Source organism: Chelonia mydas, chromosome 21, assembly GCF_015237465.2.
Source record: "Chelonia mydas isolate rCheMyd1 chromosome 21, rCheMyd1.pri.v2, whole genome shotgun sequence".
NCBI lineage: Eukaryota > Metazoa > Chordata > Testudines > Cheloniidae > Chelonia > Chelonia mydas.
Window position 1 is genome coordinate 4,973,640 of NC_051261.2, and position 27,063 is coordinate 5,000,702.

At 42.3% G+C, this 27,063-nt stretch overlaps 1 long non-coding RNA gene across 1 annotated transcript; it reads right to left on the reverse strand.

Moving 5' to 3' along the window:
• Positions 1 to 1,935: 1,935 nt before the first annotated feature.
• On the reverse strand, positions 1,936 to 26,432 carry LOC119564436. Its single transcript, XR_005223307.2, has 3 exons — positions 26,048 to 26,432; positions 18,342 to 18,407; positions 1,936 to 3,136 (listed from the first exon to the last, which is right to left on the reverse strand). It is a non-coding gene; the product is annotated as an uncharacterized LOC119564436 (long non-coding RNA).
• Positions 26,433 to 27,063: the final 631 nt, after the last annotated feature.

Below are 27,063 nucleotides of genomic sequence, written 5' to 3' on the forward strand. Positions count from 1 at the left end.
GTCTGTTCGTCTTACTGCAGAGCACACAATACATATATGTACATAGGCACAATACTGCAGTTGCATTTGTACAAGGCAGCAGCTGGGTTAAGAGCTGTTGCTTGGACGAATGGTGGGTTAAGTCCATTTTGCTGAATGTCATGTATACGGGTGCCCCTTGTATTTCCCACCTATCGTTGCAACGCACAGTGCCCAATAATGTTTTGGGGTTCCCACTGGATTTAGAGAAGGAGGTACAGTTGGCAGCCCATCCACTCAACAGAGAGCAAGCATTCTTTCTGAGCACCCGTATTCAGGCATAGAGAGTGGTTCATTTTTATTCCTTTTCTCATTTCTCAGCTGCTTACAGAGATGTTTGCACTTGTGACTCATTTTTTTGTCTTATTTTAACCTTTAAGTTTAGTTGCACTGCTAAACACATGTTCATATGGGAATTGAGGTTACCTGCTGCAGCTAAATCTATGGGACTCAAAGGATCATCTGAAATAAGGCAGTGACAGAACCATGGCATTTTTCTAGAGGGTGATGGGGAAACTGACTCATTCAGGTCATGTGGCTGGAGTTACTAATGTAAGTGTGTTAGAAGTATGAACAATCAATTGGTCAAAAGTGGCCTAGTGGTTAAGCACTGAACAGGAGTCCGGAGTTTTGGTTTCTGTTCCTGGCTTTACCACTTACTTGCTTTTGTGTGACCTTGGTCTTGTCAGTTTACCTCTTTGTGCGTTGGCTTCCTCTTCTGTAAAATGGGGTTTATTATACCTGCCTCAGAGAGGTGTTGTGAGGCTTTGCTCATTAATGAGCTGAATCATTTAGTCTTTACTCAAGCAAAACTCTTACTGATTTCCATAGCAGTATTTACTGTTGTAAATCAGGTTCAGACCTTCCAATGGACAGCATTATGCATTTGAAAGCATTACCTTAATGTTTTTCTTAGATTCCAAGGCCAGAAGGAACCAGTGTGGTCTCCCTTATAGCACAGGCCATGGAAATTCCAGTGTTTTTTTTCTTTTTTGCATCTGAGCAGGGCTCTGACTGAACAGGCGGCCATGATTGCTTCCTGCACTTGTTTTGCTGATGGTCGTGTTACATCTGTGACGCATTCTGTTTTGTTGGTGATGGGCGTCTCCGCTTTGTGGAGTGGAGTGGTGAGGGTTAGAATGGAGATTCATAGAGATATAACTTTAACGTTCGTAGTAAAGCGTGTAACCATAACCAAAGCAGCAGTGGTATCGGCATCCACCATTTTCACCCCTCATAAGCAGCAAAGGAATCCAAATGGAGGCAACAGCACCGCTAGCCATTTTGTTGCTTGCAGAGTAGATTCTAAGCCTGCAGTGCCGCTGCTGTTAATTTCCATGTTGTATAAATACGGCGTTGGGCTCTGTGACAGAGCTTTGCTGATGCTGTGAGGAGGTTATGTTCTTTCAGCAAATGCTTTTGTTGTTGTTTGGAGAAATCTATTAAAAACATCCAAATACTAGATTTTTGTCCCCTTCCCAACCCACCAGAAATCACCCCCTGAAACCATTGAGAAAACCAAATCTTGCTTTAGGATTTTTTTAACCCTGTGCATGGTGTTCTCTTGTAGTTGGTATGGGTGTGGCCAGGGATTACCAGTCTTTGGTGCCTGGGGTTGGGACGTATGCCGCAGTGGTTAGTTATAGCTGATACCTATGGGTGGCAATGTGCCTGATTACAGGATTTCCATAGAAAATGCCAATTCCGAGTTGCATTGATGCCCTGGTTTATAGAGGGGAAATTTATTCCATTGTTTCTCCTGCCCTCCCGCCCCCCTACAGTTTTTGCTGGAAAACGAAAAGAGCAGTGGATACTTATGTTGGCTCATGGAATGGTTTTACTAGTATTAAGAAATACTGATGGTGTTTATATAATTTATGCAGAGATAGATCTTGGAATAACTGTGCTCATGCCCAGAGAGAGGTACCTTCCACAGCAGGGTGGACTATCAGACCAGCTCCTGCAAGGTCATTCTGCTGTCTCACCGTCAGCCGCTAACAGGTACCAGAACCAAATGTCCTTGAATTTTGATGATGATGAAGCTCTGCACCTGTCTCCGACTTTTGCAAATAATCTCTACTTTTATAATGGGTCAAACCAAACCCCTAAATCTAAATAACCATCAAAATTGGCCGTATTTTGAAATCCACTTATGAGTTTTGTGCTCTGAGCTGATCTTCAGAGCTGGTAAAAACCCTTTTTCCTGGACTGGTAAGCGAGAGGGAGCGAATTTTCAAACATAGACACCTAAGTTGCACCTGTGCAAAAACTAATTAAATAAAAAGCCATCCATATTTGCATATCTGCTCACATATTTGTTATCACTCAGATTCCTTGGGTTGCTGATTGTGCTTCTGCCAGTGACCATCTAGTTAGCACAGTCCCTTGTGTATTCTTAGAGCTAGTCACTGCTCACTGGCTTTTCTGTCCCTTGTTGCTTGAGCAGCTGATTCCTGATTTTGTGCAGGTGTTTCCATTTGCACAAGCCAGTGGTATTTTCAAGTAACTCTGGGCCCCTAATGTGTATTGGCGTTGTTACTTCGCTTTCATGGGAAAGGAACCCAGCTGCTAATTCTGATGGCAGTGCTGCCTCTCCACCCACAAAAAAACCTATGTGGTAGTTTGTCTGCTGAAAAACCAAACCAACACAGCATGATTCAGACCTTAAGCTTTCCAAGAAGCAGATATTTCCTATTTAAATACATCCCTTCATCTCCAAGCACAACACTTTCTGTATAGGGCAAATGGGTTAGAAGATTTGTCCTTACGCAGCCACTGGCTTCATATTTGATTATGAAATTCATTCACTTCAGAGCTGCCATTGAACCACTGACACATGTGTTAGACTGAAAACATTTGGACACTGGCAGGTTGGTTCCCCCATCCTCAGACCGATAAGTGGGATCCACGTACATGGCGTCACAACTGCCTGCATTCTTGCCGCCCATCCATATATGAAGCACTGGCTTCAACCCTCAAGGTGCAAGGATAGTTTCTGTGGAGGAAAGGAAAATGTAATGGTTCGAGGACCATCTAAGGATCACACGGCCCGAAGCTTGAGACATGGCCAGAAGATGAAAGTTCTGAGTCTCTTTAGTCAACGGTTCAACTGAGGGATCTGCAAAATAAAGCAGAAGGCGTGGTTCTAATATGTGTTAAACTACAGATAGCATGTTGCTATATGGCCTTGCATCAAGGGCTTATATGGCAGTGATCATTTTAGGGGCATTACAGTACCTACCTCCTAGAACCCTTCTGTGCCAAGCCACTGATTGGTGACATGCATGTAGCCCACCTTCCCTTCAAGGGCACAGGGAAAGGCTTGAATTCCCTTGCTAATGCTTAGAAACAGACATTTCATAGAAGTTAGCAACTGAAAAAGCCCCGTTGGGTTCCATCTAGTCCAGTGGAGGATTGGTCAATACAGTATGTTGTTCAGGCTAGCTTTAAATGGCTAAAGCGATGAGTCTGCTAGTGCTTTTCTTGGGATGCACTTCCACAGTCTAGTAGAGCTAACCGCTAGGCATTTCTCCTTTAACAGCTGAAATTTCCCTTCGCTTAATTTCACCCCATCGCTCCTTTTAAAGCTTGGGGTAAGTCATTGACTTCAGTGGAATTTCATCCTCACAAGCCAGCTCTGAATTTGACCCCTTAGATTTTAACCTACTAAGGCAAAGTTATTCAAGCTTTCTTTAACCCACTCCATTTCATCTAGACATAGAAGGTAATGTGGCCCCCTATGTCAAGGCCATAAAATGTGGGGTGAACTTGCCGTATGAGTTGGTGTGTCTTAATGCAGTGCAGCGAGTTAGCATTGGCTTGCAGTTGCATGTTATGTCATTTATTCTTTCTAGGCCTGGCATGAGACAGATTAGAATGATACTGTTCTGATCTATGACCAGTGGAGCATAGTTTTCTACTTGGTTGTCTTGTCCAATAAAAAGTATATTGGTCTATATTAATGCCTCGTTTGACTCTTGCACGGGAGGGCTGGCAGGGCATTAGGAGGCTGCAGATGGATGTGACGCAGAGTGTGCTCTGTGGGCGCTCCTTCCAGGTTGCTGCAGAGAAGGGGAGGAGCACGCACAAGTGGAACTGCAGCAGCATGGCTTCCCCAGATTTTCCACCGTGCTAGCCTTGGCAAATCTACTGCCGATCCACAGCCTGGGCAGTCAGATTCTGACCGGTGGAAGGCTCCTCTGCACTAAGCCATACGTTCTTGGTTTGGTGGAGGGAATAGGACTGTTATTTGGTGGGAGGATAATGCTATACAAGCTAACTACTCCATTTAACAAGGTTTTAATATGGCTCTGATCATTCAAAAGCTGTTTAAAATTGACCGTCCCTAACAAAAATTGACATGAATTGAAACCACTAGCCATATTAAACCACTTGGCAGAGCAAGAGTTAATCATGCAGTAACATGGGTTCAGTGCAGCAGTTACGCATAAGAGAAATTGCTTTGAAATGTGACTGCAACACTTGCGTAGCAGCCAGTGTTCAAATATCTCTACCATTTCAAAAAAATCTTCCCGAAAATACCAAACTTTATTAAATTCTCTCCATGTTTTCTTTTTAAAAACATATTTTTAAATATTTCTTAAAAAAAACTAGTGACTGGCCAAACCAAACCCTTGTCTGCTACTCAGTTAAAAAAAAAAAATCTGCATCTCGATCTTTTTGCCCAGTAAGATATTTCCAAGGTAAATGTGTGTTGGTACGCTGGCATCTTGGAAACTAACTTTCACTTGAACGAGAGTTCAAACCGATGGTCTATTTGGAACAGAAATGCTGGCTCTCCTGTTATTATGTTACGATAGAATGCGACAAAAAGCCGTACAACTTTGCTAGTGGGAGGTCTCATGGGCTTCCAGGATTACTACTCTGAGTAAGGTTTGCAGGATCAGAGCCCTATGTTGTTTTAGTTCATTAGCTGTATCACAGTAGTAGGGCAATGAATATAAGTGTAGGGTGCTGTCAGGGATGTAATAATTAAGGGCACGCTCTCTTGTTTTTATTCAGTCCCTGCTCAAGCAAAACTCCCACTGGAAACTTTTGAAGCAAGTGGGAAGATTGTCATGGCCTGTTCCTATCCTGTGAATAGATAATGCTGGAGTATGGAAGGCTGCCTATCACCTTTCACCAGCATTAAGTTCACTGAAACAAAAATAGTAATGGCTATCCTATCTCTGATTTTTCACGTTCAGCCTAGGTTGATGAGGATGCTCACTAAGAGAGACATGTGATCTAATGATTGTAGCAGAGGGGGAGGTCACATAGTGGTTGAGTGAGGCAGACGGGGACAGTGTCACACTGAGTGGGCATGAGTTACACATCTCTTCTCATGGACATCTCAACCCAAGCTTCAGAAGTTCACCCAGTTCAGTTCTCTCTATGTGCTACCGCTTGTTACACCAGATCCCCGGGTCCTGTGCCTGGCTCTACTGTTAACTCATTATATTACCTTGTGTGTAATTCACATTTCCTCTGTGTCTTAGTCTCCCCCCTGTAAAATGGGGGTATTTCCTCTCAGAGGTGTTGAGAAAATTAGGGTCTGATCCTCAGTTAACACTAGTTCTGGGAATGGGTGGATGGTGAAGCCCTTAAAGCCACCTTTGTCCCTATATTTTGGGATCATTTAGGAGCCTGTGCGTATCGCAGTGTAAATTACAGCAGCCTCAGGGCTACTTCGACCTACGCTCTGCTTTCCATGGCCCCCTGTGGGCCCTGGGGAGAAGAAAATAGCTGTAACATGGTGGACTCTGGTCCTGCCTCCAGTCTGCCATCTCCACTGAGCCAGTACAGAACCTTTATGCCAGCTAGGAAGGCCCCTTTGTAGGGGTGATTCTCTGGGTGGGTTCTGCCCAATTTAAGCCCCCTTCGTGCTACCAGAGTGTTGCAAAGGGGCCTTAATGTCCATGAAGCCCTTAAGTCCTGAAAGAGGCTGTGTACATGCAGAGTATTATTGGAGCTGGCTGAAAAGTGTGAAAAAATACATTTGTGGAAGTTCCACACCCACCCTCTGTTTTTTGCTGAAAACTTTTCAGCAGAAATGTTCCAGATGGATCTAATTGGTTATTTATTTCTCAGGGAGGGGTGTGTAGATACCGTGCGTGCACACACTCACTTTGTCAGGATGAATTCTGCCTACATGTAGTTTCTGTTTCCCGGGCAACTGCTAACCTAGTGCAGAATCATGAACTGTTCTGATTTTTTTCTTTTTTATATTTCCCCTTCCCCAGTGCTGCCTGACCTCATGGACATCCTGTATGAGATGCCCAAGCAAGCCACAGACTTTGGAAAGAACAGCATCAGCTATCAGAGATTCCTCTTTTATGAAAGGAAACTTGGTAAGATACAGGAAAACATGTAGGCTCTGACACTGAACAGCAGCTATATTGAATTGAATTCTGCTTTAAAACAGTTGACTGCAAATTCCTACTGACATGGGGTAAAGTAAAGGATTATGGTAATTCAACTGAGACTGAAAACAAATGAACCATTACACTTTTCTGTGTCTTCATTGTATTTTTATAAATGTTAGTCCACTTTGTTGATGTTCCTCTTCCCCCTGTCCTGTCCCTTCTCTGACTACTGCGCTGGGTATGGTTTTGATTAATACATTAACTAACTGAAGTTGCTGTTTTGTGAAGTCATGTTGGCTCTGCTCCTTTTCTGTGGCTCTATCATTGGTTGCGGTTAGAGACCTTGGAGCACGAACAGTACAAGACTGATTAAAGTGCCCTCTAATCTTTAGTGTGTGAGTGTGCAGCTTCTGTGTTCTTAAAAAGCTTGAGCCCATATTTCATTCAGCGTGGTTTCCCCTCTCATATTTCAGATGCAAGATTTAATGAGGTAACAAAAGGGCTCCGACAATGCTCTAGCACTTATGAATGCAAGAAATAATTCTTGACCTTAACACGTTTTGTGGGAGAGAGATTTCTTTAGATGAAAGCCTTGGAGTGAAGGAAAAGATTTGCAGACACTGAATTACTTAGACATCTAAATTAGAACATGGGCTCAAGCCAACATGCAAATCTTACTTATAGTTCCTCTTTTCATTTTTCTGTCCTCATCTGTTTGTTCACAAGGATTGTCCTGATATGATCTCTTCCTGCTCCTCCTCCTCCTCCTCCTTTTTTGTCTTCTAATGTTTCTGTTCCCCTCACACTTTTAGGTGCAGTTTGACAAAGGGACACAATATGTAAAACTAACAAGGATGCTCAGAGTTAAGAAATGCAAGAAGGGCTGAAGATAAGAAGGTTGCATTTTTGTCTGCTTTCTGAAAAGCCTTTAGATTGATTCTCCCCTGTCTTCCCATTGTGTCATTATTATGGATTCCTGTGCATAGTGAGACACTATTATTCTGATTACATGCTCTTTGTACATACAAATGACTGTCCAAGGTTCATGGCAATAAGAATCAGTCTCCTTGGTTGTGATTGGTGAGAAAACACAGCTAGTTAAAGCATCAAGAACAGGAAGTTTGAGGGCAAAATAAATCGGATGGCATTTAGAAGGGGTTAGAGGTCATTTTATTGCATGCTGTGGAAATCTGAAATTCCATGTGTCATGATGTTAATCTTCAGTAATTACGCTTTCCCGTCATTAGTAGTTCTCTAGACTAGTTCCCATCTTAACTACTAGAATGTACTACGTGGTTCCTGCTTTAGAAAGTGGTACATCATATTTTACCAAGAAATCGTTTTCTGAAACGATAACTTAAAAATATCAGGGGGACATAGCTGTTATAAGGCATCATCTTTTTTCCTTAAATTAAGTGATGGGGAAAGCTTGCAGCAGCAACTGGCCATCTTGAAAGAGATGAACAATCTGAAACAAATACTAGTTCATGCCGAGGGAATGGTTGCTAGGTGTGACAGTTAGTAGCTATGAACTTAATGAGACATGAGTAGCACTGTGGAGGAGGAGGAGGAGGAGGAAGAGAAGGAGGGCTCTTTGGAATAAATGAGTAGGAAAAAAAAGAGTAATGCCAAGTTTCCAAAGTTTAATGTGACTGTTTTAATTAACTCTTTCTTACTCAGAAAACAGTCAGAGCTCTGCTATAGTACATCATAATTTCCCTTTCTTTAAGTTGTTTTGCTTCTTGTAACAGTAGTTTTTTTTGTCCCCTGCATTTACGTATAGAGTATATAATTTAGTGTTAATGAAAGGTACAGAACTGGCAGCCTATTGAAAAGGAGCAGATATAGGCACAAGTTCCCCATCCTCTGGCCCCCAGGATGGATGGCAGCTCCCTCCATCAGTCAGAGGGGAGTTCAGTCTTCATGGTCCATTCCTATGCTGGGCCTCTCTGCTGAGACTGGGTGTCAGTGAGAGCAGGATGTAGGGTTGTTTTTGTGGTTTCAGATCAGATCAGGAAAACAGAGACTATTGGCCTAGCTTTTTAAAAGTGGCTAATGATTTTGGGTGTCCCTGTTTTTTGGGTGCCCAACCTGAGATGGCTTGAAAGGGGCCTGAATTTCAGAAAGTGCTGAGCGCTTGCCCTGTGAAAACTAGGCCCCTTTAAGATGTCTTAAGTTGGGCACCCAAAAATTCAAGTCACATTTTTTTGAAAATGCAGGCTTCTTGTCCTTAGATCTTACTATGTGGATCCCCATTGGTTTTGATGAGACTATTTGTAGTCGTAAACACTGCACACAGTGGTTAGTAGAACAGTAAGATTGTAAGATGGATTCTGGTTCTAGCTGTCCAGCTGAGAATTCCTGTGGCGGTGAGGAAATATCTGCTTGCATAAAGCCAGCAGACTAGGCCCCAGGGCCAGCTGCCCGTAGCTGCCGTGGCATAGGGGATGTGTCGGGCAAGATGGAGCTCTGCTAATTCTCCAGGGGCATAAATCTGTACCACACGCTGGGGCTGGCACGGACCAGTCCACAGAATCAGGGAGCCATAACAGACTCTCCTGACCCTTCCTTCCCCTACACTCTCCTATACCAAGCAGAGATTATCAGAAGAAGATAGTCTGTCCCTTCTTCTCTGGGAAATGGACCTAGGCTATTGAATTCATTTTGCATGGGTTCCTTCAGATGGCGACTGCTCTCGGTCAAAGCCAGCTGGGTAGGTTCAAATATGCATTTTCCTCAGCATCTTCTGCTTACTTAGATGTTAACTTAAAACAATCAGTGGTGATCTGATGAGACAGCCCTAAGTGCATCTGCCCTCACAATTCCTTTGTGGATGCGGAGAATTTGAGATTTGTTTGAAAAATGAATTTGTCTTTTGGGGCAAGTTATTGTGGGATTTTTTTAAATAAATAAAGAGTGCGCCTGCCCTCTCTTCATTTGAACATAACTTGAGCAGCCTTTTGAATATCTTTTACAAAACCTGGCATTAGAATCGGCAGCCCAGGCCAAGTATAACTGAGGCCCACAGTGTGAAACCTCAGCTCACTTTGGAACTGTATTGCTTGGACTCGTAGGCAGCGTTTGATATTGACCCAGCATTTTCCCTGGCAGGTTTCTGGGTTAGTGGGCAATCATTTTCTATCAGGCGAGATGCAAATTATTCTTACCACCTCAAGAACTGATGGCCGTAAGTCATACAGCTAATCAACCTGTGTCTGAATCATTGATGACATTATTGACGCAAATTTGTCCCCACTCCTGTTGCCATATAAGAAGCAAAACACTGTACGTCGGTGAAAAATGGTGGGTTTTAAACTTTTAGCCATGTGACCATTTTTTGGCCAACATATAGGCAGGCAAAGTGAAACACAAAAACTTACTGGGGTGGACAGATGCACACCCTTGATGTTTATAGTTACATAAAGGGGGGGATAAAAGTGTGAGATGTCTCTCCCATAGCTGCATGAGCTCCTATGGGGTTAACAGGATTAAAGATCAGCAGATGTGACTCAGAGACGCAGGGAGCAGCAGGAGCCATTTGTACATGGTCGCTTTTTAACCCTAAAAAAATGCTTTAATGTAACTGATACCAGGTGTAAGGGGTTGAGGGAGAGAGTTGGTTTCACTGTTGTTAGTGATCCTTCCCAACACAAGAAGCTTTTGTTTTTTGAAAAAAGAGGATGTGTAGCTTTTAAAATTATGTTTCAAATGTCTCTTGTTCAGACCCACACCTGTTGCTTCCTCTTTTGTTCTGATGTTCAGCCCTCCTGAAAATTCCCTTCAGAGTTATTTTGTGTTGCCATTATTCTGCTTGTGCTCTGAGCTGTTCAGGCCACTTTGGCTTGGGCAGGGGGTATCATAGGCTGGGGAAGGCTGCACCTTCCCAAACAGCCAGGCATGGCCCTGCCCACGCTCTGCTCCCAGGCCCCCCTCCTGCTTCCCGCTCTGGCTCCAGTTCCCCTGTGCCTGGCCCTGGCTCAGGCTGGGGCTGCCTGTGCCACCCGCCCTCCCGGCACTGTGGGGCGGGGAGGGCTGGGGCCGCTGGCTGGTGGCCATGGTCCGGGGGGCTCTGGACTCCAGTGGGGGGGAGGGGCAGGGCCTCGGGTAGAAGGGTCAGAGCTGGGGGCTAGCTTCCCATAGCCAGCAGTCCATGTGCTGCCCATACAGTTTGGTTATGTTGTTTAGTCAGGTGGCTCTTCATGCTATGAAGCCTGAGGTGAAGTGGATAACAACACCCCCCCCTCACCCCCGGCAGTGGGAATGGTGAGGGGCTGCTTCTCTTACTTGATCCTGATTTTACACCAATGTGAGATCTGGCTCTGGCTCTGGCTCTGACCAAGTTAACATCAAATCTGAGCACTGGTACAATAAGAGAAGGAAAGACTGAAACTGGAGGAGGAGCCTCACTCCCCTTAGCTGAAACTAGCTGCTGCCTATCCAGGGAAGCTGATTTTTTGTTTTTTCTTCCTTCTTTTGGTTGCAGCGGCTTTGAATAGCTGGCATAACATCAAATAGAAGTTGGCTGAACAGGTCAACAAATGAGGATGAAGCCTTTTAAAATGTAGAAGTTCTGCAAGCTACAGTGTGTGTGGAGATAAAATAGACAAGAATAGTTATAATAGAGATAAAAGTTATAAGAATTCAGGTTCCAGGATTGGTCAGTGAGGATTATCAGAGAGATAATCTGAACAGTTTAATAAAGCAAATAATAATTGAGTCAGTGCAGTGGAAACCACTTGTAGTGCTATTTTGTTTAATAAAATAACTTCCCTTTCAGCAGGGGTTGGCTGGAACTAGGAATATGATTTGCATGTCGTGACGCATTGCAACAGTTTGGGGCTTTCCATTTCTCTTCACTGTCAACATAGGTTCACTGGTTCAGAGTCAGATCCACTGTTGGTCTCCTTGCCCACTTCCTGTTTGTCTCTTGGGGCTGTAAGTGTTGAATATTGCAAGAACTCAAATATTTAATGCACGGTTCTTCTCTTTGGTTGTTCTGAAGCTTGCTACTTTCCTTGGAAAATCAGGGTATAAAAACGATTTACTGCTCTAGTGACTGTAGGTATGTATTGGTGCTTTGCAAACATAGAACGTAGGAAAACTGAATTCAAAGCTCCTGGCAGTAAGGTTTTAAAGACAAATCTTATCTCTACCTGTGTCTGCCTTGTGGAGTTCACAACACTGATGCCTCCATGCCTCTGTTGGCTGTTCCTCACCAGCCCAAGTGTCAGCCAAAAAGCTCTTGCAGGCTGTCTAGTGCTGCCCCTTCCCCAGGGACAGTGTGAGGAACTAGGGAAGTAGCATCTCCCTGATATATTACAGAGGCAACAGGATGTTTTCCAGCAGGGTCATTTCAGGGTGTGTGGAGGTTTATGCTATAATTACCTGATTTGAATTGGGGTAGAACTCACAGGTGAATTGTTCCACACTCCATCTTTCCCCTTTTCCATTCAGCGGAGGTGGTGGGAATTGGGAATTAAAGGTGAGCGATATCACCAGCAGTTCCACAGGAGAGTGCCAACTTGGATCTGTGCCTTAAACCACTCTCCAGCAAGTACTCCCAAGTGCAAAGTCCCACAAAGTGTATTTCCTTCCTGCCATACAGATGGCTCTTTCAGGGTAACAGGGAAAATGATTCATATTAACTGTCCTTCCTTATCCAAGTGTCTTACTAACACCTGGAGGCCATGCTGCTGAACCGTGAAGTGTCTATTGGGCAGCCTACAAGGACACACAACCACTGAAAATTTCTATGCAATTGCTGCATTTCTCCACCATATTTAAGATTACATGACATTTCTAACTACCACCACTAGAAAACAATTCTGTAGTGTGGCAGGTGGTTCGTGATGCCAAAAATGTAACACACATTCTGGTCAAGTAGCCAAAGCCGGACAAGATACTTAAGTATTCCAGGTGTTGGGAAGTAATCCGTTTTCTGAAGTTTGCTTGCTGTGTGTGTGTGTGTATGCAGAGCTACATTTTCAAACACTATTGCCTAAGTTGCACCTTCAAAATACGTGCATTAGCTCTGTGAAAAGTGAATGAGTATAATGGGAGATATTTAAACCATGTTTTGGGTTGCAGAATGTTTTGCAGTTTTTGGAGAAATGCCTGTGATGTGATGTGATGTGATATATTCATATGATACAATTATTTCATGCACTGAAATTAGGATTCCAGAGATAGAAAGGGCGCTCTCCAGTTTGCACTGCTGAAAGTGCACATCCTCACTGGTCCATCCAGTCAGCGTCTAGTCTAATCAGCAGACCCAGCGTCATCCCTGGAAGACGTCCAAGAGAAGACCATTGCTGGTGGGGATGAAGAGTGCCCACAAGGCGGAACAGAAGCCCTGGAGTCTGTTTGCTCCAAGACATATTTTCTTAGGTAAGCAAACTACAGAAAGTCAAGTCGTCTCCCACACCTGTTTCTGTTTCTAAATCCAGTGTCTGAGTCAAAATAATTTCTGGAAAGCAAAAGAAAAATTTGGTGGTGCTGACGTTTGTCTTAGGCTTTTCTTACTCCTTTACAGATCACCCTGAATACGGAATGTGGTTATTTCCTGAAGGTTCTGCAGACTAAGCTAACCAGAAAATGCTCCACGACAGCATTCTGCAAAAGGTCTGGCTAATTATGGCTGAGATTATTAAACCGTAGTACATCTTTGTGGTTCTATTACTTGAGCCTCTTATCAAAGGGAAACATTAGTCAAGCTGTTGCCGAAGAGTGCGTCTTTGCTCCATAGAGATTATCAGTTTGCGGTGATGGATTTAGATTAGGAGTAATGGGAAGAATGTAAAAATTCCATTTCACCAGTGGCTGGGGCTGAGTTCCATTTCACCGTTTCGACCATTCTAGTGGCTGGGACTGAAGAGAGTAGAAGGCACCTACTTCTGCTGTTAGTTAGAGACGATCTTACTGGGCTCAAATAGTGGAGTTACATCCATTGTAGCAAAAAATTCTTGCGTTCCAACCCTGATGCTACGCATGTACAGTATAGATGGTGACCCACTATAAGTCTGCAACACATAAGATTGTGTACGTTACTGAACGGTCTGGAGCAGTCTCCAATCAATAGGACATGTAAAGCAGTAGGAGAAGAGTAAAGAGAGGACCTTAATGATTGTGGGTAGATTCTGCTGTCTCATTGATCTGCCTGCTGTTGCCTCAATCTATGCATATATATTTCCAGCCTGATTTCCTGTGTTATCTGTAGCGCTGTCATCGGATGTCAGGTCTCTGTGGGCACCATCAACATTGTTCCAGGTACTCCAAGAACAGGAGCTCTGTTCATTTGAAAGTGGCTGCAATCTAAGGCCATGAAAGCAGAGATGGGGAAACCCCTCTGAGGCTATGTCTACGCTGTGTACCTTACAGCGGTACACTCTTTGTGGGCAGGAGAGAGCTCTCCTGCTGACAAAATAAAACCACCCCCTAATGAGGGGCGGAAGAACGTCACCCATCGCCCAAGCGCCGTCCACACTGGCACTTTTTGTCAGTAAAACTTTTGTCAATTGGTGGGGGGGGGTGTGTTTTTTACACCCCAGACTGACAAAAGTTTTTACTGATGTAAGTGGTAGTGTAACCATAGCCAGATTCTCTGCTTTTTAATGTCTGTGTTTAAGTGAAACGGCTTTAACTGAAGTATGCTGATTTCTAGTTCATAGGGCCGACATCACTGATGGTGGGTGGGTATTTAGGCTAGACCCTCAGTATTGATGGCACAGAAGCTGTGTTGGTTTACACCAGCTGAAGATTTGGCCTGTATGTGTGTACGCACGCATCTCCCTACCTGCCTACTCTAGCAGGAGAGAGCCTCTATCTCAGAGCTGGAGGTGCTGTCACTGAAGCAGTGGAATGATTCCCCCACACCACTGACTGAATTTGGCTCTCACCTTGCTCGAATTTCAGCTTGACAAAACAAAATGGCTGCTAGTTCATCTGAATGCCTTTTGAATAATACATCTTGTCATCTGTAGCGAATGAATCACACTCGCTTCCTATTAACACAATCATTTTTTAGAGAATGAAACTGGAATTCCTTTTCTTTTCTGTTCCAAACCACTCTGAGCTGTTTTCTGTCCATGCTTGTCTTCAAATGGACTTTGGCCATTAATTCCTTTCAGCAGAACAAATGAAATGCAGTGCATGCTGAAACACTATGAAATAGCATTAGTTTTCATATATTCCTTGTTGCACTTATAAGTGCTGCTATAAAACAAAACAAAAACCTCTACTTTAACTGGCTGCATCTCATAGAAGAATTTCAGTGTGGTTCAATGGTTAGAGAAGGGCATGCAGAGTCAGGACTCTGTCATTTACTTACTGTGTAACCTCGAGAAAATCACTGTGTCTCAATTCATACATCTATAAGATGAGTAATACATACCCACCTCTCAAAGGGGTCGCTACATTTAATTAACATTTGCAAAGTGCTGTTATGTGTGAAAGGGGCTATAAAAATCCAACTTGATAGCATTTCTATGCTTGGATGTTTGGATGTAATGTCAGGTTTCAGAGTAACAGCCGTGTTAGTCTGTATTCGCAAAAAGAAAAGGAGTACTTTTGGCACCTTAGAGACTAACCAATTTATTTGAGCATAAGCTTTCGTGAGCTACAGCTCACTTCATCGGATATAATGTGATAACTGTGGAACGCCATGTCGGATCAATTGCAAAATTTCAGGGAATGTTCTAGGCATTGACAGGCAGAACCCGTGTTGATTTTGGCAAAGTCAGCAGAGGGAAGTTGGAGATACATGGAACCCCTAGCATCTGGTTAGCAGAGCTAGCAGCTTCAGCCACCTCTGTAATTGTCGACAGATCAGATAACTGGTGGATGGTAGCCATTAACTAACACATTCAAGCATAACAATGTCTACCCCTCATTTTAGCTCTGCCTGTCCTCCCAATTCAGTTTAAAAATGTTGGCAGAGAAAGAAAAGAAGAAGAATGGGTTGGGAGGGCACACATAACCCGTGGCAGAGGGAGAATGTGAGACCCTGGTACGGGGAGAAGCTGGGTGAACACAGAGCATGGGGAGGACTGGGGGTGGACACAGTCCCTGGCATGGAGTAGAGAATAGGGGACACAGAGTCTGTAGCATGGGGCGGAGGGGTTGCAAGAAGTCCCTGTAATAGAGGGCGATTGGAGGGCGGCATGGGTCGGGGGGGGATGGACGCAAGGACCCCTGGTGTGTGCAGTGAGCTTTAGTCAGCTTCACTGACTGAAGCAAAAAAGTGTGTAGCCCCCTAGTTATTATGGCTTGCAGTATTTCTGCTGCATCCTTTGTCTGTTTTCCGACCCTCTTCATTCCAGCTGAACCATGAACATTTTTGTTGCCTATCGGGTGGACATATTGTAGCAAGGATGGATTTGAACGCATCAGGAAATTACCTTATAATGACAGTAGTTTGCACTTAACATCTTTCTTGTCCAAGAATCAAAAAGTACTTTATTAAGGTAAGTAAGTATTATCCCTATTTAAAGATGGGGGCAACTGAGGCACCAAGATGTCTTGTATGACCTTGGACGCATCAGTTTTGAGTTAGTAACAGAACCCAGGTCTTTTGATATGCATTTAACTGCTTTCATTACTAGATACTGCCTCTTAGTATTATGTAGTTAATATTGTAGATCATTGGTGGCAGGTAGGCAAATTAGTTTGGCTAATCTTATTGTCTTACTCTGAGCAATGGATGGGGGCTGTTCAGTGCTGCCTGAGCAGCTTTTAACTGAAGCCCAGTTAATACAAATGTGTGTGTGTGTGCTGGTGGTTGCTTTTATCCCTGTAGTTCCCTAGCTGAGAGGCATTCAGCAAAGTTTATTGTCACGTCATTTGTAAAATATGTACTTGTTGCATTTGAAACTATTTGTTTAGCTGGAGGCCATGCTAAATGACTGTACTAATTAACCTGATGTGAAAGAGGAAGAATTACAACTGAAGTGCATGAAATAACCTGTGCATTGCATACCTAGACATGTTTAGTACATGAAAACAAACACAAACCCAATACCCTCCTTTTAGTATTAATCTAAAGCAGAGGTTCCCAAACTTTTCTTATTGCATACCCCCTTCCAGATCGACCAGCTGCCCACATACCTCCTTTCAGATCTACTAGTTTCCTGTGTTCCCTTACCTGTCTGACTACTGATACTTTGTGTTCTTCTTAACACTGCCTGTCTTGAGCCATCTGCCCATATTTCACTGTTATGTACGAATAGAGTTATAGTCTGATGTATACAATTGAAAAAAAACAACCCTGACTAAGTTCTGAGGTCAGTTAAACTGGATAGTTGCTGGGCAACTGAACCCGCACTGTACGGTGATTGGAGGTGAGGGCTCTGTACGTCAGCGTCTCCATGTGTCTGTGTTCTCATTGATACATCTTAAAGTCAATTAACTACCATATTTTATATAGCAAATTCCCACCGAGTTTTAAAGCTTTGTCTGAGTAGTCTATTAGAAAAATACAATAAATAAATAATTAATAAACCCACCATTACACAATTTCTCCATCGTACCTCCCGGAGTATATGTACCACAGTTTGGGAATCTAAAGCATTGGTTCCATGGAGGTAGAGAGCTGGTTGAAATGTTCAACTGAGATGTCCAGTGTTTTTAAAGCTATAAAACTAATTAGGTCACCCTTAAGTCATAGAATCATAGAATATCAGGGTTGGAAGGGACCTCAGGAGGTCATCTAGTCCAACCCCCTGCTCAAAGCAGGGCCAGTCCCCACTTTTTACGCCAGATCCCTAAATGGCCCCCTCAAGGATTGAACTCACAACCTTGGGTTTAGCAGGCCAATGATCAAACTACCGAGCTATCCCTTCCCCCAAGTCAATGGGACTGTTAGCCAAGCATCCTTGAGACTATTCTATGTTGTTAGTCTTCTCTCTTAGCTAGGTGCCCCAAAAGACTCCTTTTATCTATTGCATATTGGATATTTCACTTTCTCAGCGCCGTAATTCTTCAGAAGTCCACACCGTTTAGCGCCGTGGGGAGGACGGGTACCTCAGCCTGTGTCTACGCTACAAGTGCGACAGCAGCGTAGCTGCAGCACAGCAGATGCACTACCTACATCAACAGAAGGGTGGTGGTGGTTTTTTTTGGTCCGCGTAGTTAATCCACCTCTCTGAGAGGGGATAGCTAAATATAGCTGCATCTACACTGGTGGTTAGAGTGCCCGAACTACTGCATGTGGGGCAAAATTTTTCACAGCCCTGAGTGTTGTAGCTCGGTCAATACAATATTTAAATATGGACCAGGCCTTAGAGTTTGTTGTAGGGCTCCTAACGCGTTGTCTTCCAGATGAACCTGTCTCCAGCCTGATGGTTTCATCATTTCAGCTTGATGGTTATTGAAAGCTCTTTCCATCAGGTGGATGCTTGCAGCCTGTATTAAATTATTTGGTGTCCTCCATCTATTGTTAGGTAGGTATCCCTGTTACAAAAAACACCAACGTAATGGACAGTCTCAGCACAGGCCAAGGACTGCATGGATTGTGGAGACTGAATTAGCCATTTGTTCCCAGGTTAAAGTACGAGGTGGAGCAGGATGGGGGTTGCCCAGGCTGCACCTGGTTTGTGAGTAAAGTACTCAATCTTAAGTAGTTCTCATCAGCATAAAATAACTTTAGGGGATAAAAAAAGAAAAAATAGAATCACTCACAAGTGTTTTCCTAGTTTGGTGTTAACCTTGCTACCTGGCTCTTCAGTTGAAAAGTTATTTCTTTCTAGAGAAAGTGGTTGCAAGGTAAAAGTGTGAATTCCTAAACAAAGCAGTAGCTTTCACTTCACCTTTCTAGTGGTTTAATACGTTGCCATGACTTATGAACAGTGCATATAATTGTTGTGTTTCATAACCTGTTCTGGGTCTGTCTCAATTGAAGTGAAAAATTATGTAGTACAGCTTAGTTGTTGCAAAACATTTTACATGGTAATGTAATTTACATACATGATAGGAGTCCAGGAAGTCAGCATTGCCCGGTCTGCGTTGACACTTTTCATGACCTTACAAGACCTTGAGTGGAGAGAAGGAATAGGGAGTGGAGAAAGAGAGACGGTGAGTGGTTGTTTTGTCTTTTAAAGTAAAAAGTGGAGCCCCTTTACAAATAAACACAACTTGCAAAATCAAATAACCATTTTTAGATTGTTTCTTTAAACACCATGTGTTTGAGAAACGCTTATTTTAAATGTAGCCTGCAAGCTTCTTTTTTAACATCATCAGTGCTGATAAAGAGCTTGATACAATATCTTGGTGACAATGGGGACATTTCTTTCTTTTCATACTTACATGTTTAAAGCCAGATAATCTATCTTGCTGGATATATTGCAGGAAAGGTATTGCACTTGAGCTGCCTAAGAGATCCAAGAGCTTAGTACCTTATACTTCTCTCTCTCTCTCTCTCTCTCTCTCTCTCTCTCTCTTCCCCCCCACCCCCCACTTCCTCCTCCAGGTGTTGCCTTAAGACCAGCTCATCAGGTATTCCCTCATCCCTGATAATGCCCAATGTCTTGTTTGCATGTGTTTGTCATGTCATACTTGGACTGTAAATTAATCTGGGCAGTAAATATATGGGTTTAATTCTGATAGTTAAAGCCTTATATGGCAGCCTGGGGTTGAATTTACCTTGCTAATGTGAGTTAAAAGCTAAGTTGCCATGTCTTCACTGCTGTTTTAACCTGAGGTAAGAACATACCTTTTTTTTGTATGTAGACACAGTGTGTGTAGTACAGCACCACTGAACTGCCGCTACCTTAGAAAATGGCATTCTGAATGCTGCACAGCATTGGTAGGATGACAAATGCTGGCCAGGGCATCAAGGCAAAATACCACTCTTATGAAAATTGCCATGGCATCTTCTAGTGTCCATGAGGAACAGACAGCTTCTCTTCTTAAAGGGCTTGTCTACACTTAAAATACTTCAATGGTGCTGCTGTAACACTTTAGTGAAGATGCTACCTACCCCGATGGGAAGACTTCTCCCATTGGTGTTGGTACTCCATCTCCCCCAGAGGCTGTAACTGTGTCAGTGGAGGAAACCCTCCTGCTGTCTACACTGGGAGTAAGGCGGATATAATTGCGTTGCTCGGGGGTGTAGAAAATCCACACTCCGAAGCGATGTAGTTATACCAATGTAAGTTGCTAGTCTAGACCAAGCCAAACTTTCATATGAAAGACAGCTAATTGCATGGATCTCAATGTATTTACCTAAGAAGGAACATGGACTAAGTTGACCTTGGTAGGATTTGAACCTGTGATTCCAAGGAAATGAGATGTTTAAATCTTAATGCTTGGCCTCCTACAGCATATCCTCCAATTTAGGAATCACTATCCATTAATGTAAATATATTATGCACAATTCTATTTTTATTAATTTATTTTTACACACAGGAAGATTTATAATTTTTGTTTTGTCTTCAGTTTGTAATTTTCATATGCAAATGTCTCTAGTTGGGTTAAGAATGACCTCAACAGTGCATGCTTATCATTACCTTTGGCTCACTTGACGTGGTTTGGCTTGTGTTGAAGCTCAAGGCTGGAGACTTACAAGGAGGAAGAAGCCAAAACAAATATAAACACTTTTGAGGACTCTTTTTTCTCTCCCTGTTCAGGTTATAAAATTGCTGTGTGTCTGATGAGCTTGATATTTCCCACTAGCATTAATCTCTGCAAGAGTGAATCAACAGGGGTTTTTTCCTTTCTTTTTTCTTTTTTCTTTTTTGGTTGAGGGAAAAGAGGATGGTTGAACGAGCTTTTGGTGAATGTAAAAGCAGTATATTCTTTCTTTGGATCAAACCTCTTTTCTGACCTGACAGACAATCTGCAAAGAGGAGTTTATAGAAGTCGGAGGCAGTTAAATATGATTAGCTGTTAACCTAAAATGTTTCATTAATTTGGATCCTTCACTGGAAGACTTGGCTGGGCATCCTGTTGCATGTTCTTAACTACAAACACAGGGTTAGGCTTAAAGTTAAGCACATTAATAAATGTTCTGCTGGATTGAGACCTTAGTTTCTAATTCCTTCCCGCGATCATTTTTTCACCTGTAGGACTTAAACTTGATGGATCATCATTTTGTGCTGTAGAACAGAAGCATAAGCTACATATTTAAAAACCAGTAGTTTCTCCCTTTGATTTGAGGAATCACAGAATTGTTCTTTAATGTTGGAAAAAGGAAAAAATTAACAGGAAAAATTACAAACTTTCAATACAGATACAGAGAAAAAACCTTTATTTTCCGAGTGTTCTTTCCATTCATAATGATAAAATTTTAGAATTTGCCAACACTGACTCCAAATGTGCCAAGCATCTGAAAATTCAGTTAACTATACAGAGTATTGCCACATCACTGTTACTCCACTGCTCTGGGTTCTGTGAGGTTTGAATGCTTTCATTTTCATTACATGATCGTTGCTTTGTAAGATCAGAACCATGGGAGGCAGAACCCATTTTTACAAAACTTGACCAACATCTCAAATTTTCCATCCTCAGTTTTAAATGCCTTAATTTTTCTCAGAGTTTTTTTTTAAATGAACACTTCCCCGAACCCCCATACTCAATCTCCTCAACCTTTTTGGGGTCTTACAATGAGGGTGGCTTTTTAATATATTATTATAAATTTGTACTTATGATGAATTATCGAACAGTGTGTTGGAGAAGAGTAGAGTGTAATGGGATAAGAAGAACATAAGAATGGCCATGCTGGGTCAGATCAATGGTTCATCTAACCCAGTATCCTTTCTCTAACAATTGCCAGTGCCAGATGATTCATAGAGAATAAACAGAACTGGGCAGTTTTGTGTGATCCACCGTCTGTTGTCTAGTCCCAGCTTCTGGCAGTTGAAAGTTTAGGGACACCCAGAGCATGGGTTTGTGTCCTTGATCATCGTGACCATTGATGGACCTATCCTCCGTGAATTTACCTAATTCTTTTTTGAACCCAGTTATACTTTTGGCCTTCACAACATCTGCGGGCAATGAGTTCCACAGGTTGACACTGTTTTGTGTGACGAAATACTTCCTCATGTTAATTCTAAATCTGCTGCCTATTAATTTCATCAGGTAACTTCTAGTTCTTGTGCTATGCGAAGGGGTGAATAACACTTCCTTATTCACTTTGTTCATGCCATTTTGCCGCTACCCTTGAAGCACAGCCATCAGTACCATCAGTCCCACCAGTAATCCAGGATTTGGCCTGTTCTTCTGATGAGTCAGAGGCTCCACAGAAGTCTCTGGGGCACTGAGGAGAGGTGGCCCCAGACAGAAGGCCTAGAAGGTCAGGGTTCTAACCTCCAACCAGACACAACTGGCCAAGGGCTTGATGGTATTCTGTGCCATAGTTTCCCCCCCACCAGTGGATCCATCTTACTGGCAATATTGGGGACTGTGGGAGTCCTAATCCAGACAACCAGGATCAGTGCATGATTCCTGCTTGCCATCACCCGGCCATACACAACCAGCTCCATCTGCATATTCGGAGGAGGAAGGAGAGCCGGTTCCAATGGCTCTGGGAACAATCTTGTCATCAAATGAGGTGGTCACTCCTACTCCTTCTCTGCCAGAACAACACCAAAAACTCATGCACATGATAGTGGCAGAAATACAAATCTAGCTGGAGGAAATTCAGGATCCTTAGCACAGCTTACTAGACGTTCTTCAGCCCTCTGATCCCAGTCCAGTGGCACTCCCTATCAACGAGGCCATCGTAGACCCATTGTGTTTTTGAGGGACATACCCTATTCTAGAGATATATAGAGCAGCTGCTTGGAGCTCTTTGCAGACTTTCACAAGACATGACGCCCTGGTACAGTCATCAGCTGTGGATACGGCTATGGGGACAGCAGTACTGCAGTCAGCTGTCACTTCTGTGTCCCTGCACCCATCTCCTATCTGACTACTGTTTGTTAATCTCCCACATGTGGAATTAACGTAGGGACCATCACTCAAAGAAGAAATGGAAGTTACTTACCTGTAACTGGAGGTTCTTTGAGATGTGTGGTCCCTATCTGTATTCCGCTACCCGCTTTCCGTCTGCTCTGCTGTAGTTGGGAATGGGAAACTGGAGACGCCTTGGCCCACACTGCCCTTAGTGCCCTGGGTGAGGAGGGCTAAGGCATGTGTCCCAGACAATGGACACTGCTTGCAAGAAATTCCAGATGCAGGCACATGGTGCTCATGTGTATCTCACATGTGGAATACATATAGGGACAACACATCTTGAAGAACCCCGATTACAGGTTTGTAACCTCCGTATCTCTTTCTTGAGAGGTAACAGGTAATTTAGACCCCATATTTTGTATTTACAGTTGGGATTATTTTTCCAATGTATATTACTTTGCACTTATCAACATTGAATTTCATCTGCCATTTTGTCATCCAGTCACTCAGTTTAGCGTTGTCCCTTTGTAACTCTTCGCAGTCAGCTTTGGACTTCGCTATCCTGAGTAATTTAGTATTGTTAGCAGATTTTACCACTTCACTGTTTACCTCTTTTTCCAGATCATTTATGAATATGTTGAACAGCACTGGTCCCAATAGAGATCCTTGGGGGACCCAGCTATTTACTGCTCTCCATTGTGAAAACTGACCATTTATTCCTACCCTTTGTTTCCTATCTTTTAAATGGTTACTGATCCATGAAATGACCTTCCTTCATACCCCATGGCTGCTTAGTTTGCTTAAGAACCTTTGATGAGGGACCTTGTCAAAGGCTTTCTGAAAATCCAGGTACACTATATCAAATGGATCACCCTTGTTCACATGCTTGTTGACTTCCTCAAAGAATTCTAATAGATTGGTGAGGCATGATTTCCCTTTACAAAAGCTGTATTGACTCTTTCCCAACATACTATATTTCTTTTATGTCTGGTAATTTTGTTTTTTTACTATAGTTTCAATCAATTTGCTTGGTACTGAAGTTAGGCTTACTAGTTTGTAAGGATCACCTCCTGGAGCCTGTATTTAAAACAGGTACCATATTGGCTATCCTCCGGGTACAGAGGCTGATTTAAGAGAGAGGTTATATACCACAGTTAGTAGTTCTACAATTTCATATGTGAGTTCTTTCAGAACTCTTAGGTGAATACCATCTGGTCCTGGTGACTCATTAGTGTTAAATTTATCGATGTGTTGCAAACCATTTCTGTTGACACCTCAATCTGGGATAGTTTCTCAGATTTGTAACCTAAAAAGAATGGTTTGGGTTGGGGGATCACCCCTACATCCTCTGCTATGAAGACCACTGCAAAGAAATCATTTAGCTTCTCCACAACCGCTCTGTATTCCTTGAGTGCTGCTTTTGTACCTTGATCATCCCATGGCCCCATTGACTGTTTGCCAGGTTCCCTGCTTCTGATGTACTTAATTTGTTTTCTGTTAGTTTTTGTGTCCATATCTAGTTTCTCTTCACATTCTTTCTTGGCCTGCCTTATTATACTTTTTACATTTAACTTGTCAGAGTTTTATGCTTCTTTCTGTTTTCCTCACTAGGATTCGACTTCCAATGTTTTTAAAATGCCTCTTTGCTTCTACCTGCATCTTTTACTGTGCTGATTAGCCATGGTGGCATTTTTTGGTCTCTTACTGTTTTTTTTTAATTTGGGGTATACATTTAGTTTGAGCCTCTATTGTGATGTTTTTAAATACTCTCCCTGCAGTTTGCAGGCATTTCACCCAGGTGACTGTTCCTTTTAATTTCCTTTTAACTGGCTTTCACATTTTTGTATAGTTCCCCTTTTTGAAGTTAAATGCTCCTGTGATGGGTTTCTTTGGCATTTTTTCCCCTACAGGGATATTAAATTAATTTACATTATGGTTGCTATATTCACCTTTTGGACCAGATCTTCCATTCCAGTAGGATTAAATCAGGAGTGGCCGCTCCCCTTCTGGGTTCCAGGACAAGCTGCTCTAAGAAACCATCATTTAATATGTCTAGAAATTTTATCTCTGCATCCCTTCCTGAAGTGATATGTACCCAGTCAATATGGGGATAGTTAAAATCACCCATTTTTATTGCGTTTTCTGCCTTTGTAGCCTCTTTGATCTCTCTGAGCTTTTCACAGTTACTGTCACCATCCTGGTCAGGTGGTCAGCAGTATATTTCAACTGCTATACTTGTATCGTTCAGGTGTACATTTCTGTCCATAGAGAGTGTCTGGTTTGATTCATTTAAGATTTTTACTTTATTTGACACTATGCTTTCTTTCACATTTCGTGCCACTCCTTCACTAGTCTGACCTAGTCTGTCATTCCCGTGTATAATGTATTTTTGTATATTTGTTCTTAATTTCACTATCCCATCACCTAATTCCCATTGGGCACCCAGTTACATTAACTTTCTATGGGAGTCGCATGCCAATGCCCTTAAGAGTTTTTGAAAATCCCATTCTGGGTGATTGACAGAAATAAAACGGAGACAAAAGAATCAAAGGCAATACAGTCAGATAAAAATCAGTGCCAGAATTAAAATCTGTCTTTTCCAGATCTACCTTTCAGCTTGCTATGAAAATTAGGTTAGGAATTTATTTTCTTTGCATGAAGGACCAGGCCTGCACATGTTATTACTGACTTCCATTGAAACAATACAGATAATCAGTTAGAAAAGGATTAAGTAAGAGTGAAAGCAGGTGCAGAAGGCAGGCATAGACATGGGGTAAATACCTGACAAGAATGAGTGATCCATTGTAGCTATAGGACACCTTTTACCACAGGAAAGGAGATTATATATGCTTTCCTTTGTGGGTGACCCTGACGCCTGACTCATGGTTTGCCCTCTGGCCTGTCCCAGACTCTGACCCTCTGGGACCCAACTCAGCCTAACTCCTGCTCTGACCACTAGATCTGACCACCCATGACCCAGTTCTAACAGCTCACTTCTGCATCTACTCTGCTACAAAATACCACACTCTCTCCTAGAAACCAAGATTCGGGGGAGGGGGGCATGTTTCCAGCCCCTTACAGAGTTGGACATGTAACTGGCTGGGATCTCTCAAATCCAAGAGCTCCAGCTGCCCAAAACATCAGCCTTTTTGTGTCTCTCTTAAAATCAGCCTGCAGGTTTGGTTTCTCATTTGGGCAATCCAAATGGCTTGTTGTGACACATCTGTATTCAAGAGCTTGCTGGACAGAACTGCCTTTTCAGGGCAGTTTTCCCGCAAGTGCGTATTTCTGTGTGGTAGGTGGCTGGTATACAGAGGAACAAACAACTGCTTTGAGTCAACTTCCTTATCTGTTAGAGTTCCGAGTCCATTGAAGTCAGTGGGAGCTTTGGGTGTGTAAGGAGAGTCAATTTGAACCCATGATTAACTCTGTGACAGATCATTCGTCTTACAGTCTGTTTGATACGTAATATATATGTATTGCTTTTTATTTTATCACAAAGTGTGCAGATGGATTTATGCACTTTTAAATAGCATATTCTCTAATTTGAAGAAAATAAAAGGAACCCCCATCATTTTACATGTAAATCTGGGGCTAATCTATTGTTTTTGATCTGCAGCCAACTATCCTGTTACATACTGGGTAATATTCCCATCAACTGCATGCTATATATTACGAGCACCAACAATGTACAGTACACTTTTCAACTAAATTTTAAACTTTAAAGTTCAAAAAATAAAATAAAATAAAAATTACAAAGCAATGAATGTCTTACCTACCGTATTCTCTAGCCTGATCAGACTTAGAAAAGGTGAAAATAGTCAACATTTCTGCTATATGTTGCTCTCCTTTTAAAAAAAAGAAAGGTGAAGGTTTGTTTGCAAAGCAATACGTTGAATCTGACTTGTGTTTAAGAATTTAATTCGTTCCACAACAAGCAATACTGTTGTAAAACTTGTGGAAGTGGGAGAGAGGAGAGAATGCATATCTGCCAAATGGAGAGGAACTCTGGGTAAACTCTGCTGATCTTTGCTTTAATAACTGAACCTTTAACTTGAAGAAAACATGGGTAAAAACCCCATTGGTTTCAGTGTGTTACAAAAAAGGAGAGTGAGAAACATCAGTGTGTCCTTCTGTTGTTCTGGAGTTTTTCACAAACAGTAAAAAAAATTGTATTTTATTTTTGTTTAAGATTCAGCAGAGAGGTAATGTTTTGTTTTCTGTTTTTAAAGCGAAGTAAATGTCAGAGACTCAGCTTTTTAGGTAGTTTTCAATATAGCAGTAGGGAATACTGTAAAGAATACAATTTCAGAAAACGTTTTGTTTGTCTATCAAACTTTGGCTTTTCATTTCAATAGCATTCAAGTCCTTTTATCAAGAAACCTCTGCAAGAATTAAAGACTGTGATTAGATTAAATAGGAAGTTACTATGCTGGTATTGCAACAAATTTCTTTTGTTTTTGTTTTCAAAAATATCAGACGAATTTAAAGCAATACCTTGGTTTAATTGCTGAGATTTTTACATGTCAGAACCAAACTGCTACTATTTGGAATAAGAAAAACCGTGAAAGGGTTTTTCAAGTCAAATCTCTGGGGACAATTTAATAAACCGAAAAAGGAGTATTAATTGAAAGATGTGATAATTATCTGAAAGTAATGCAAATTGTGTGTAATGTACAGTAGAAACTCACTAATTGTGAGGCCCGTTGTGGATCATTGAATTTTATGAATTAGCTAATAAGTGAATTTTATATAAAAAGAAAATCAAACATTCTATATTCACAGAATTTATATT